General features: G+C 36.7%; 2 long non-coding RNA genes across 3 annotated transcripts in view; both read right to left on the bottom strand.

The window, feature by feature from the left end:
• The window catches only part of LOC311445600, a 245,444-nt gene that overhangs the window by 123,629 nt on the left and 109,492 nt on the right, over positions 1 to 12,323 (bottom strand). The window contains exon 1 of one of the 2 annotated variants that reach the window (XR_014698534.1): positions 1,091 to 1,246. The exons of the other annotated variant lie outside the window; for it this stretch is intronic. This is a non-coding gene — a long non-coding RNA (uncharacterized lncRNA). Of the gene's footprint in view, positions 1 to 1,090; positions 1,247 to 12,323 lie in introns of those variants that run through there. 2 annotated transcript variants of the gene reach the window in all.
• LOC311445601 overlaps positions 1 to 12,323 on the bottom strand; it is a 66,419-nt gene that overhangs the window by 47,511 nt on the left and 6,585 nt on the right. The window lies entirely within an intron of this gene.

The following is a 12,323-nucleotide window of genomic DNA, read 5'->3' as shown; positions in this document are numbered from 1 at the left end:
CATCTCATTTTCTAGCATGTGTATTTCCTTGGGAACAAGCTGTCTAAATATTTTGTCAACTTGTACAGAAGCTAGCATGAGAATATGGATTTTTTATTTCCTCCTTAGTCTTAAAGAGAAGGGAAACTGAAGGAGTCAGCAGATGTTTGCATTTATCCACTGCAGCATTTTTATATCAAATCACAATTAGCTTATTGTACAACTGTATTTTGTTCTTTGCAACTACAACAAGTGAAGGTTGGACTGTGGGAAGATGTCACAGCATGTAAAACCTTAATAAATACTCAATTACATGTTGTGCAGGAAAGAAAGGAGTGAACCAAACAAAAAAGATACGAGCAACCTAACGCAAAATAGAACATGGAGTAATTAGGAACTAATGTTAATTTAAAGAACTAGGAAAAATGCATAACTCATACATAATTACATTTGCGTAGCAATTCACAAGCCAAAAGAATTTGGTTCAGTGATAATTCCAAAGGTCACTGAGACAACAATCTATAATTCAGCTGTGTACAACAATATAAATGGGAAAAGTTTGCACGATTTAAAGTTTCCCCTCCTGTATTTTAGTTCTATGGGACTTGCAGGCAGAAAACTTGTCTGTTTGCATATTTAGATCCCATGACTCTTGTGTGAAACCAATTAAGCCAAAATGACTTACCAGGATATCATTGTCCCCAATAAGACACACACTTATATTTTAAAACAACAAATGCAAAGTTCAAAAGGACTCCTCTGGATATACAAAACAAGTATAGGATTTATGAGAAAATGATGGGAGGAAAAGATGTTTATTTAATATCATAGGATGAGATATTAGCCTGTCAGCTATACATGTAACACAACTAAATTTAATCAAAAAAAAATAGTGCAGTGTTTTGTAACTTTATAAAAAGCAGCAATTTTGCAGATGATTGAAGAGAGATTTTAAATGAAAAGCAGCAGCTGGAAAAATAACTAATGGAATAGGTAAGAGCACACACTGTTCTTGTTAAGGGTTAGTAATCACAACAAATAGTGTACTAGGTTACTACCATAACACAAACAAGTTCTACCAGGGTATATTAAGCAATATTTTTGTACTTACATTTTTACAGAATACCAATATTTTGTCTTGGAAATAAAAATGTCTAGAAGACCGTATTGGTCATCTGGTGCCTTAAGGAGATCCCGTTAGCTTTAGATGCACAATTACATCTTAGTAGCCAGAAATGCTGGATAAATTTGTAATTTCCATTGTGCTGCTGAGTCAGATTTTCTTCACAGTCTGAGACAGAACAGGCCATCGCTCCTGCCCCCCCCCCCCCCCCCCGCCTTTAATTAAAAAAGCCAGTGTGAAAAATATAGTTTCAGAAAAATCCAAATATTTCAGTTTTATTTTCAAAAAAAATAAATAGCCAATTGCCCAAATTTGAACAACTACTTGTGCTTGTCCCTAAGTCTGGGAGTAGCCTCAACTGCTCCAGAAAAGATAAGGACATTCCACAAAGTCCTAAAGTTAGGCCAAGTGTTATCAGGGAGTATAAAAATTCAAACATCCCCAAACAACCTTAAGGTGCCAGTGCTATCAAACTTATCAGTTCTTGAAATGCATGGCAGGGAACCAGCAAGTCCCATGAGCTTTCACTTAAGACAGGCTATTTTCTCCTCCATTCCAGCTTTTTGGAAAAGAATTATGGAATATTTTCAGTATTCTGACCACAGATACTGAAGATCTCTGGTACCTTGCAAGATAATACAAGTTTGACAGAATCATGACTGATGGTTAGAGGATGCGTGTTGAAATAGGTACACTTTTGCTTAACTTTCTTGTTTCGCCTGACCATTATTCTTCAATTAAATACCCACATATTTGATTTCCAAATTCCAAGTTGCATATTCAGAATATCTTAATCACATTTTTTGCTGTATCAGAAGAATCTTTATTTCCAAGTTTTCCACAGAAATACTTTTGCAGTTTCATATCAGCTCTCACTGAACTAGAGTTCCAGTGAGAATTCAATCGGCTCAGTCATTTTCTGGGCACCACCGATGCAGTCTTACATTGTAAACCTTAAGAAGATGGTGGTGCTTCTCACAAAAGAAAATGGATTTTTCAGAGGATTAGGAATTTCCCAGTCCTCACTTTGAACCTAGCTTCTAATTTTGCACATTTAGAGAGCCAGACATCTGCTACCTTCTTGCATTAGTGAATCTCCATTGGCATTTTAGAGACACCTTACACCTGAACAGAAATCCTCTAACACTCCCAGACACCTTGCTCTCCAAATTGCAGTCCTTCTTAAGGACCCTCTCATCTTCTGCTCTCCTAACTCATGTCACAAAAGAAGGTACAAGTACCTGCCGTGACATGCACATTCCCCTGACAATTTAGAAGCAATCATTCTACAGTTTATCATCTTCCACCCAGTGGCCACTTAATTTTGAGTTGGAGGTGTGTGTTTATTTTCCTGTTCCATCCAAATTAATAATAAGTGGAACCTCCATGTAAAAGGTCTTCTGGAAAACTGAACAATAAAAATAAAGTTAAGTCTTTAAAGAGTAGGATCTGGTATGTAGGACCAATGATGGAGAAATTCTTAAAGTGAGTCCCTAGCATCCATTATCAAATTGAATCTTCAGGTATTCAAATGCTAAATTTGTCTGTTTCTTGTATCAAAAGTCCACAGTGCTTGGCCAAACATTCATACATGCTCTTGTCATACAGATTTGTGTTTCCAGTGGTTTTAAGACAAGATGTATTCTGGTAAACATGGACTCTTTCCTCTTTGGGTTTTTAGTTTTTGAGTTAGTCACTTGTCTGTTTTTGCACACTTCCTACAAGAAGAGAATATGTAACAAGCTATAAAACCAACATTCTTGCACAGGGGTCCATGTTCTTCCTCTAACTCACACGATCTAGCTAGTAGTGAGTAAACAGTCTCCTAAAACTTGAGGAAGAAACCTCACAAGTTATGGCTGAAGCATGTTGGTCACTTTTCACATTTTTAATCACCTTTAAACACACTTGGTTGTCAAAAGAACTATCAGCTGATGACTCATTATTAAAGCACAAGAAGCAGCACGTTGGGCACAAAGGCTTTTCTCAGCTAGTTAAGATGCTGCTGACATTGTTCTTTTATCCCCAGTTGCCTACGGGGCTTCCTAATCAGAATCTCTTCCCCATCACCCACAGCACTAACTAGTCACACCAGTAACAGCATGTTTGAACTACTTTGCTGAGGTTTAATTATTGTGTTTGATAACACCTGCATGATACAATTTTCCATTATTATGAAACAAACTGCTTCAGAATACAAAATACATTAAAGAGAGTAGCAGCATTATTTCTCCCATTCTTTATATCTTATTTTTTAATAAAAAGAACTAAATTGAAGATTTTAGATGATTTTCTACATTATCACTAAACTACAGAAACAAATAGATTCATTTCTTCACCACATTTTCTACATTCTTGGGCCACAATTTGCTAACAGGAGCTTCAGGTATCTATACAGCCAGCAGGTATCTGGTGTTGAGACCTTTATTTCCTACTCTAAAGTTCTTGATTCAGTTGGAAGGACTGGATGGAGGATAAGACTTAGTTGCTTATGACAGAGCTTTTGAGATCAAATGAACACATCGTCTCAATTAACGTTTGAAAAAAAAATTGGCTATAGCTTGCTTGGAATCTCTAGTAAAATGACAAAATACATCTAATATCTCTCTCTCTTGTTTTTTTTTTTTTTTTTTTTTTTTTTTGCATGGACATGCACAGCAAAGCAGCATGCTATACAGATGGTAAGTATGACCTGTAGAAACACTGGTGCTTGGTTTCTAAGGATGTGTACCATACTAAGGTGCAGCAATATTGATGGGAAACTTTACAATTTCACAGACCAGAATAGGACCCAAATCTCCTGACTTTCAGTTCAGAGCATGAATAGAATGTTATACACTGCATAATTATCTTTGTAAGAGATAATCCTCTCCTGAACTTATACAATTTAAAATGGAACATAAACAAGTGAATATTTAAGAAGTGACATTTCTCTGTTAATCATACTTGTATCATAACTTATTTCAGAAAGTTAGTATATGTATTATTGTTAGTATTTAGTATGTGTTTAAGCATTTTATGTATTACAAAGCTTTTTTTTTTTTTTTTTTTTTTTTTTTTTTTTTTAAATACATAAGCAGTACATCCATTTGAGACTAGCTTTTAACATCAGCTGCCTAAGTTTCCTAGATTACTTTAAGACCAGCCAATAGATCTAGGCTCAGGTACAAAGAACATTACAGAACATATACCAGTATATAACAGTCAAAATGTTCCCCTAAGATGTTATGAAATCCTTATCACACTGAAATGAGGATGAACTTTAGGTATTGACTCCAGCACACTTAAGATTTCAGTGCTCTATTTTCAGCACTACTTCATTCTCATTCTTGTAGAGGAGACAATGGAAACATGAGTCACCCAAGGTTCATACCAAATTATGGGAACCCCTACACAGTTATACCATAGTGGGGAAGGAAAACCAAGAAATTGTGCATCTAATAGTCTGTCTTTCCCTGACCTGCCTGTTCAGTGGCTGGAAATAAGAAAGCATAAACAGTCTGAACACTTCTCTTCTCCACACAGTTTTTGCACTTGTCAGTGCACTGATACATATGTGCATCTAAACAAGAAGAATTTGGGCATCAGTTGCCTCAAAATAAGGCAAGTTTAATATTCCAAGATTGAAAGGGCAGATTCATACAACACTTTCGGAAACAGAGCATTAGCCAATACAAATCACTGTAGTTTCACAACTGAAAAGTGATGTATTTTTTTTGTTTCCTCTAAGGCATTTCTTTCTATGATATAGCAGGTAAACCAGTGTCAGGTGGACCTTGAAGGAAGCAGCTGGAATACTCTCCTTCAGTGCTAAAAACCCAGTCTATACAGTTTCCATACATGTGAAAAAGTGGCTTTCAACCAGGGATAACCTTAGTGATACTAGAAAACACATGAAAAAATGTATACTTTGAAAACATATGCAGTGAAGAGGTCTTAGACTGGTTTGAAGGAAGTAGTATCATGTTACAAGTATATAACTTGATAATGGAAAATAGGGTTAGGTAACCAGACCAAGGCTAAAAAACCCAGATGGATTAATTCTTCAGTGCTTGCTGTAATTTTGCTAACTTTGAAGTACTAGACAAAATGTTATATCTTCTCATCTCTCTCTTCCAAGTGGAAAAAAATAATCCTACTACTAATCATACTAAAAAATTCCAGGATTACCCTCCACCCCAAAATCTTGTTTCATTCAACAAGAAGTAAGAACTTCACTGTTAATCTCAATATAGATTTTTATATATAGTTTTTCATTTTGACATTCAAAAACAAAACTATTTCCTTTCAGGAAAAATACAGGAAATTGGAGTGGAAGGCATTTTGGGACAAAATTAGTTTAAAAGACTTAAGACGTCTGTAAAATACAATATCCATTCTCTTCCAAAGTGGATTAGTAATATCCTTGGAGACATGTAAGAACTTCAGCCAGAGGCAAGCCATGTTGGGACAGAGAGAACAGACATTAATAAGGAATGTTGCTATCCCACTTCAAATAGAAAATTCTACACGGTGAGAATTCTTTTTTTTACAATGAAGAGATACAGAAAGATGAGAACTGTGAGCAAACAGACCACCAGTTGAGTAGGGAAATCTTATGGACCAAGCCATAAGACATGGCTCAAGGGAAAAATACATGGAAGGAAAAACTCTACATGTATCAGAGGACAGAATGAAACCATTTATTCATGGGCACCAAGAGGAGGGGGAATGTTGACAAACAGTTCTTTCTAAAAATATTTCCAGTTCAGATAAAGGGTAGTAACTAAGTCCATGATTTTGTCATTAGCAATTTACAAAACAATCTAAAATGCCAGTTTTGTTTTATGGTAAAAGTCAAATTAAAAAGTGATGAGCAGAAGCCTTCCTTGGAAAGTAATCTAGAGTTTGTCAAATAACAAACAGAAATGCCTTGGCTATGTTGACTAAAACGATAATCACACATCCCTTGCTGGTTTATATCTTAGATATATTTGAGACATTTTCAAACACATAACAAATTAGTGTACATCTTTCAACATTAGAAATTACTTCTGATGCCTATGAAGAGCACAGGCTGCAATTTAATTTTCTGACAGCATACAAAGTATTCTACTCCTCCCCACCCCCTAACAAAGCTGTCTACAAAGGAAAGAAATAAGAAGTTCCATTTTGTTTCAGGATCTGTTCCTTTGCAATCAGATTGACAGTATTTCCAATACAAATCTCTTGACTGCAAAGCAGAATAACATACAAACATATGAAATTCCATTGATATCATTAGCTTAAGATGCTGGACACATTAGAATCAGTGAGCTACCAAAGAGCAGGAAAACCAAAGTTATAATAAAAAAAATCAGTGCAAAATTGAATAATATGAGTATACTAAGTCTCTGTAAGAAGTTCTTCTCATTTGCAAAACAGTTAATAACACTTGCATGATATTCTGAGGAAATGGACTTTTTAGAGGTCAGCCTATAATGAACAGCTCAAAACATTCCATAAACCAACATAACCCTACACAATACCCAATTTCAACAGCATTATATTAAGTCCTTTTTTGATCTCAGCAATGTCTATATGCATCTGTCTACAATAAAAGTACTCAGGAAGCTCACAAAAAGTGTCAAGATATGCCAAAACCAAAGCTGTTTTGATAAGACTATGTGACTGGACAATGCAGTGATCAACGTGAGCTTCAAACAAATCTGAAGTTGAATGCCAAGTTGTGCTTTTGCTTACATAGTTTGGTTCCTGGACAGTCTACCATAATCAAGCTTTTTGACTACAAGAAAACACTAAGAATTTATAATCTGAAAATAAGGTTTCTTAAATTAGTTGGATGTACAAACAAAAAGAACCTCCTCCCTACCCTTTTTTTTTTTTTTTTTTTTTAATATATAAGAAACTTGGCTAAGATTTAAATATATTGTTATTAAATTTCATTCTGTCCAAATTGAAACCAAACCCAAACATAAAGTACTCTTAAAAAGGAATAAAAACAAAAAGACAGCAAGCATTTAGGTGCTTAATCATGCACATAATCAAAAGATGAGAGTAAGAACATCAACCTTAATGAAGTCAAAACATATTAAAAAATTACCATACTTCAAATTCTTTTCCAGCCTTTGTATGCAACTTACTTGGCCCTCACATAAACTCCCCCTGAAGCTTAGCTGTAAGTAAGAATGCTCAGTGGCATGCACCAGCCGTCCCAGGGAGAGCCCTACTCTGTGCAGGCTCTTCTGTCAGCAAAGCCAGAGAAATGCAGTTTTGCAGTTAGCACGCTGGCCATATGCTATTCGCTAGCTCCGTCCAGAGTTCTTTTTCAAAATATTCTCAAGTTGATTTTACAGGAGATGATTTCCTCCTTTTCTTTCCAACACACATGTATTGACATGGCATAAAGCATCCCAGTATAAAGACCCAATTGCTGGATCCAGGTGCCACTTGAACCAAACCAGAAAGGTGATTACAGGAAGAAAAAAAGCTGATTACATTCGCGATAGAGCTAAAAACCAGAGCAACCCTCACTTAGAATTACAGTGACATATAATTCCAACCCCGCCTCAGATTTAAAACTTTGAAGTTTCCAGTATTTGGTGATGCATTTAGATGAAATGATGGCATTCACACTTTAGTTTTCACAAAAGCCATCCCCAATTCTTTATAGTGTGAAACGGTTTTCCAGCTTGGTGTGGAATCACTGCCTCAAGACCGTATTATTAAGGAACTGTTTGTTCTCCTCTGCTTTATCCTGAGAATTGGAAGCTATTGAGCCTGCCTAACTATGGCAGGCTCAAGCAAAATCTCTCCCTGCAGACTTGTTCTTCTGCCACAGGCTTGCCAGGTCCTCACTATTGACAATACACGTCTAATCTTCTTGCCAGTGATGTCTGACAGTATAGGATCAGCAGCTCCTGCCTAATATAGCAGTATACTGCCAGAAAACAGTCCTCAGAAGTTCTGCAGAACCCAGGTAACTTTTGTTGCTGAGGTCAGATTATACTGTGGTCAGATTATACTGTGTATGGGAAAGAAGCCTTTTTTAAAAATCTGTTTTCTTTCAGCAGCACCAGTTACTCACACAACCCAAGCATGCCCACCCTCCAGGGATAATTAGATATTCCCTCAGGTCTGAGGTTGCAAAATTCATTTTTGCCTCCACAGCTGAAATTGCTTTCTTGCTACTACAACAGAATGAGTGCTGATGACAGAGCCACGGTCTGTCCGTGGTACTCCTGAAGTACCTAAATCTAATTCATACTGAGGATATGGATCAACAAAGTTGGGAGATGAAAGAAGCTTCTAGGAACTAGGCTTGCTTCTGACATTCCTGGTAAGCTACATCAGTCTACACCAGTGAAAAAAATTTACATTTCTTTAAAAACAAGCCAGCTAATCAAGGAAGATTTATGCTTTTAGCGTTGTCTTAGAAGTTTACACTACCTGACATTTTGCTTTTTGGCTTCTCTCCTTTGGGAAAAAATAACCAAATAGGATGAGTGCAGAACACCAGCCAGGCTCTTCTGCTGCTCTTCTCAGGAGCACAGCCCTTTTCTCCCTCAAAAAGGTGGGAAGGAGATGAAGAGAGTTGAAAAGGCCCAACAAGTTAAGACATGCTATGCATGCCCCTTTTGCCAAATAATCAGTGGTCAGGTGTAGCATGAAATCTGAGCCTGGGATAAGAATGGCTATTTGGCAATACTACCAAGAAGCTGAAATATGTCAAGTTTGCACAGCTGTTTGCCCCAAAGTAACTTGCTTATGTGCGCCTAATCAAAGAGGCTTGCTGGAGGTCAGTGACAAAGCCCTGTGTCCTTCAGCTAATTGAACAATTCTTCACTATTTTGTGCCAATACTACAGCTTGAAATGCATTTTCCACAGTTCATCAGCATTACCTTATACATTATTTTCTGGGAAAGCTGTTAAAGATAACTAACACGGGTTCTTTTCAATTTGCTTTTAAGGTTTTATAAATTCAGGACAATTGAAGAGCAACTTTTTACATAGGCAGACAGTGATTAGACAAGGGGGAATGGTTTTAAAATAAAGGAGGAGAGATTTAGAATAGACGTTAGGAGGAAATTCTTGACTCAGAGGGTGGGGATGCACTGGAACAGGTTGTCCAGAGAAGCTGTGGGTGCCCCATCCCAGGAGGTGTTCAAGAAAGGCTGGATGAGGCCCTGGGCAACCTGACCTAGTGGGTGGCATCGCTGCCATGGCAGGGGCTTGGAACTGCATGGTCTTCAAAGTCCCTTCCAACCTGAGCTATTCTGTGATTTTATAATTTCAAGTATCTTCATCAGGCTGAAGATCATTTTGCTACGGCATTATCTAGAAGTGTTGTTACAGCTTCATCATCATGTATACTAAAACGTTATCAAAAGGCTATAAGCTTCCATCATTTTAATTTCAGTCAATATAATTGATATGAAAACAACAGAATTCTTACAATACAAATATTGCAATCAGAAATAACTATTCGTATAATATGTCTGATTATCCTTAATTAAAATTCCTATATAATTAAAAAAAATTGTATTTTGCGTGTAGACCTACAAATTGAAAGACCAGAAATACCCTACGGGACAGACTAGCAGTACAGATGTGTAGTTAGTGTTACATCTGCCTTACTTAACATTTGTTATAGATAAAAAATATTTTGTAGACCTTCAGTTCATTTGCTATCAGATGCTTCCCATCTCTATTATTTTCTTCCTGCCAAAAAAGATTTTTAAGTAGGGTTCTTATAAAAAGGAAATAACAGATTAAAAAAAAAAAACTACTTGAGGTATTTGATCTCCTTTCCAACAGACCCAATTGCTGGACAGAGAAGAGAGCAAGGAAATACAGAAAATGAGGGTGATGAATATAAAAGTAAACAATTTATCTTTGTGAAAAGTAGGTTTAAATGAAAGTGCTTCATCATCAAGTCTTAAAAATGACCAAGTGAGTAACTGTCTACACAAAACTTACAATACAGCTAAATACTACAGACTGTTTAGACCCAAGGTCTGCATCAATTGCCTCAGGTTGTGATTTATTTTTGAATGTTTTGCCTCACAAGGCTAAACCTTCTGCTGCAGAATCTAGGCCCTGGCTACCATACCAGAAAAAAAACTCAAAACTGAAGTTACAGCTACTTGTTTGTTTGGATTTACCCACCCCCCAGATTTATTCAAACCTCCGCATTTTAAATTTTTACTCCAGAGAGGACTGGAAGAGGTCTAGTCAACGTCTGTCACCTTTCACAACAGCAACCACTTCATATACTAGTATTAAAAAGGAAATCAAGTTTCATCTCAGTTTCCTATTTAAACTGTTTTTGTCTGTGCACCATTAGTGTTCAGTTAAAAATTCCACATCAGGAAGGGTAGAAGAGGACTATCCAGTTGTAATGTTTCCCTCCCCAGCACAACATGTGGGTGGTTATCTTTGTGTAACGTATCTTGTAGAGTCTTTGCTTGGCCTTTTAGCTTAACTTGTTTACTTCAGGACATGTCCAAACAGCTCATACAAAGCAATAAACGAGAGTTCTGGAATCTTAGTTTCCAGTTTGCTACTAGGTTTTCCCTGATTACAACAAAAAAAGAACGTAGATGACAGGAAACTAATAAATCTTTTAGATCTTAACCTAACCAAATAAGTTGCAGAATTCAGTAAGAAGAACCACCTGTTTGAAACAACTGCTTCAGCAACACATGTTCTTCTGAAAAATATATTGTTAAATAAACAAGATGCCTGAGCTAAGGGAGAAATGGATCACTTCTGCATGTCTTGTCTGAAGGTTTGTTTTTCTGCCAATAAGGATGCTATTTTAGGATAAATGGAGCTGTCTCCCAAGAAGGCATGAAGAGAAATGTGTTGGTAATTTGACCAAATGAACTACAGCTTATATGAAAGCCAGCCAGTTTCGGTAACATCATTTACAAGCATGATAAAACCAGTATCATATAGTTCTTGCCTCAAAATCCCTGATTTTTCTGGTTGTAGCTATTCCTTTGACATAACACTGATTCAGTACAACATTTCAACAGGAAGCACAGAAGAGTGCCTTTCTCCTCTAACTTGTCACGCCAGCTTTGCTATTCACAGTTCTCAAATGCTGCTTGCTGGCTACTAATACCTGTGTAATGATCATGAAAGAGGCCTTTGGTAGTTTTTAATGGTACACTGTAGAGGCAGTTAAATTTCCTCTCTCATTCCCACGGTGCCTCAGTGATTGTTTCTCCTCATATAGGGTTTCTAATACATAATTTAGTTATCAGAATCTATCAAGAAGAATGACTCGTACTTAGTGGGAAGCAAGGTGAGTCTGTTCAACACAACTCTATGAACCAAAGTCTTAAATTGAACTCACAGCATTATGAAGCTTTAATGGACTCCTATAGACTGTTCTCCCTGCTGTCACTTTCAATAATACAATTCTATTTCAAGAGTCACAAAATACCAAATAGTTCCTTGGCTGCTTAGTTTGAGTGATGCTATAGCTAAGCTTACTTTTGGCTAGTTTTCTTATACATTTTATATAAATTGACGTGAAAAGAAGGAAGGAAATTGAGAAACTATAACATTCTAATTTTGTTACTGAATGTTCAAGCTACAGACCTACTAAATTGTCTAATTCTGATGCTGTGACTTTTTTTTTTTTTAATAGGATTTTATTATGCAGCCTTGTGTTAACTCTCTGTAGCGAGAAGTGTTACTCGACTTGCCATTATACAGCATGACACATCTTGATGCCAGGACATTTGTTTCTGAGTTTCCACTGAGTTAACATTGGTTTTGGTGAATATCAGGTTTGTTGAACATGACCAGCTGTTGTTAAAACAGCAGAAGCTGAGTTGGTTGACTCCCAGAGTTCCAGAGACATGCAATACCATTATTCTGGTCAGCACGGTATCCGACGTGTATCTCTTTTTCTTCAAAGACTGGGAAGTGACCTAAGTGGTGGCTAGCCTATGGTCTCTTCTGTGCAAGAGGGGAAAAGGTAGCTTTCTCAGGTGATGATCACCTGCCAATAATTTGTTGTTAGTATGTACAAATATTAATTTGTTGTTAGTATGTACAAATATTAAGAACATTAAGCTAAAAGCCAACAGTCTCATCCTGTTAGGTACACAAGACATTAAAGTGCTCCACCATTTCTCAGGTGGCAGTGGTATGTACATAAGAGCCTTTCATAGTATCAAACCCCAGTTCACATCCCATTTGGGAGGTAGAGTTTTCCAGTTTTCA

This window comes from Aythya ferina (genome assembly GCF_964211825.1).
Source record: "Aythya ferina genome assembly, chromosome: 16".
Lineage (NCBI taxonomy): Eukaryota > Metazoa > Chordata > Aves > Anseriformes > Anatidae > Aythya > Aythya ferina.
This window is presented reverse-complemented; position numbering and strand designations above follow the sequence as displayed.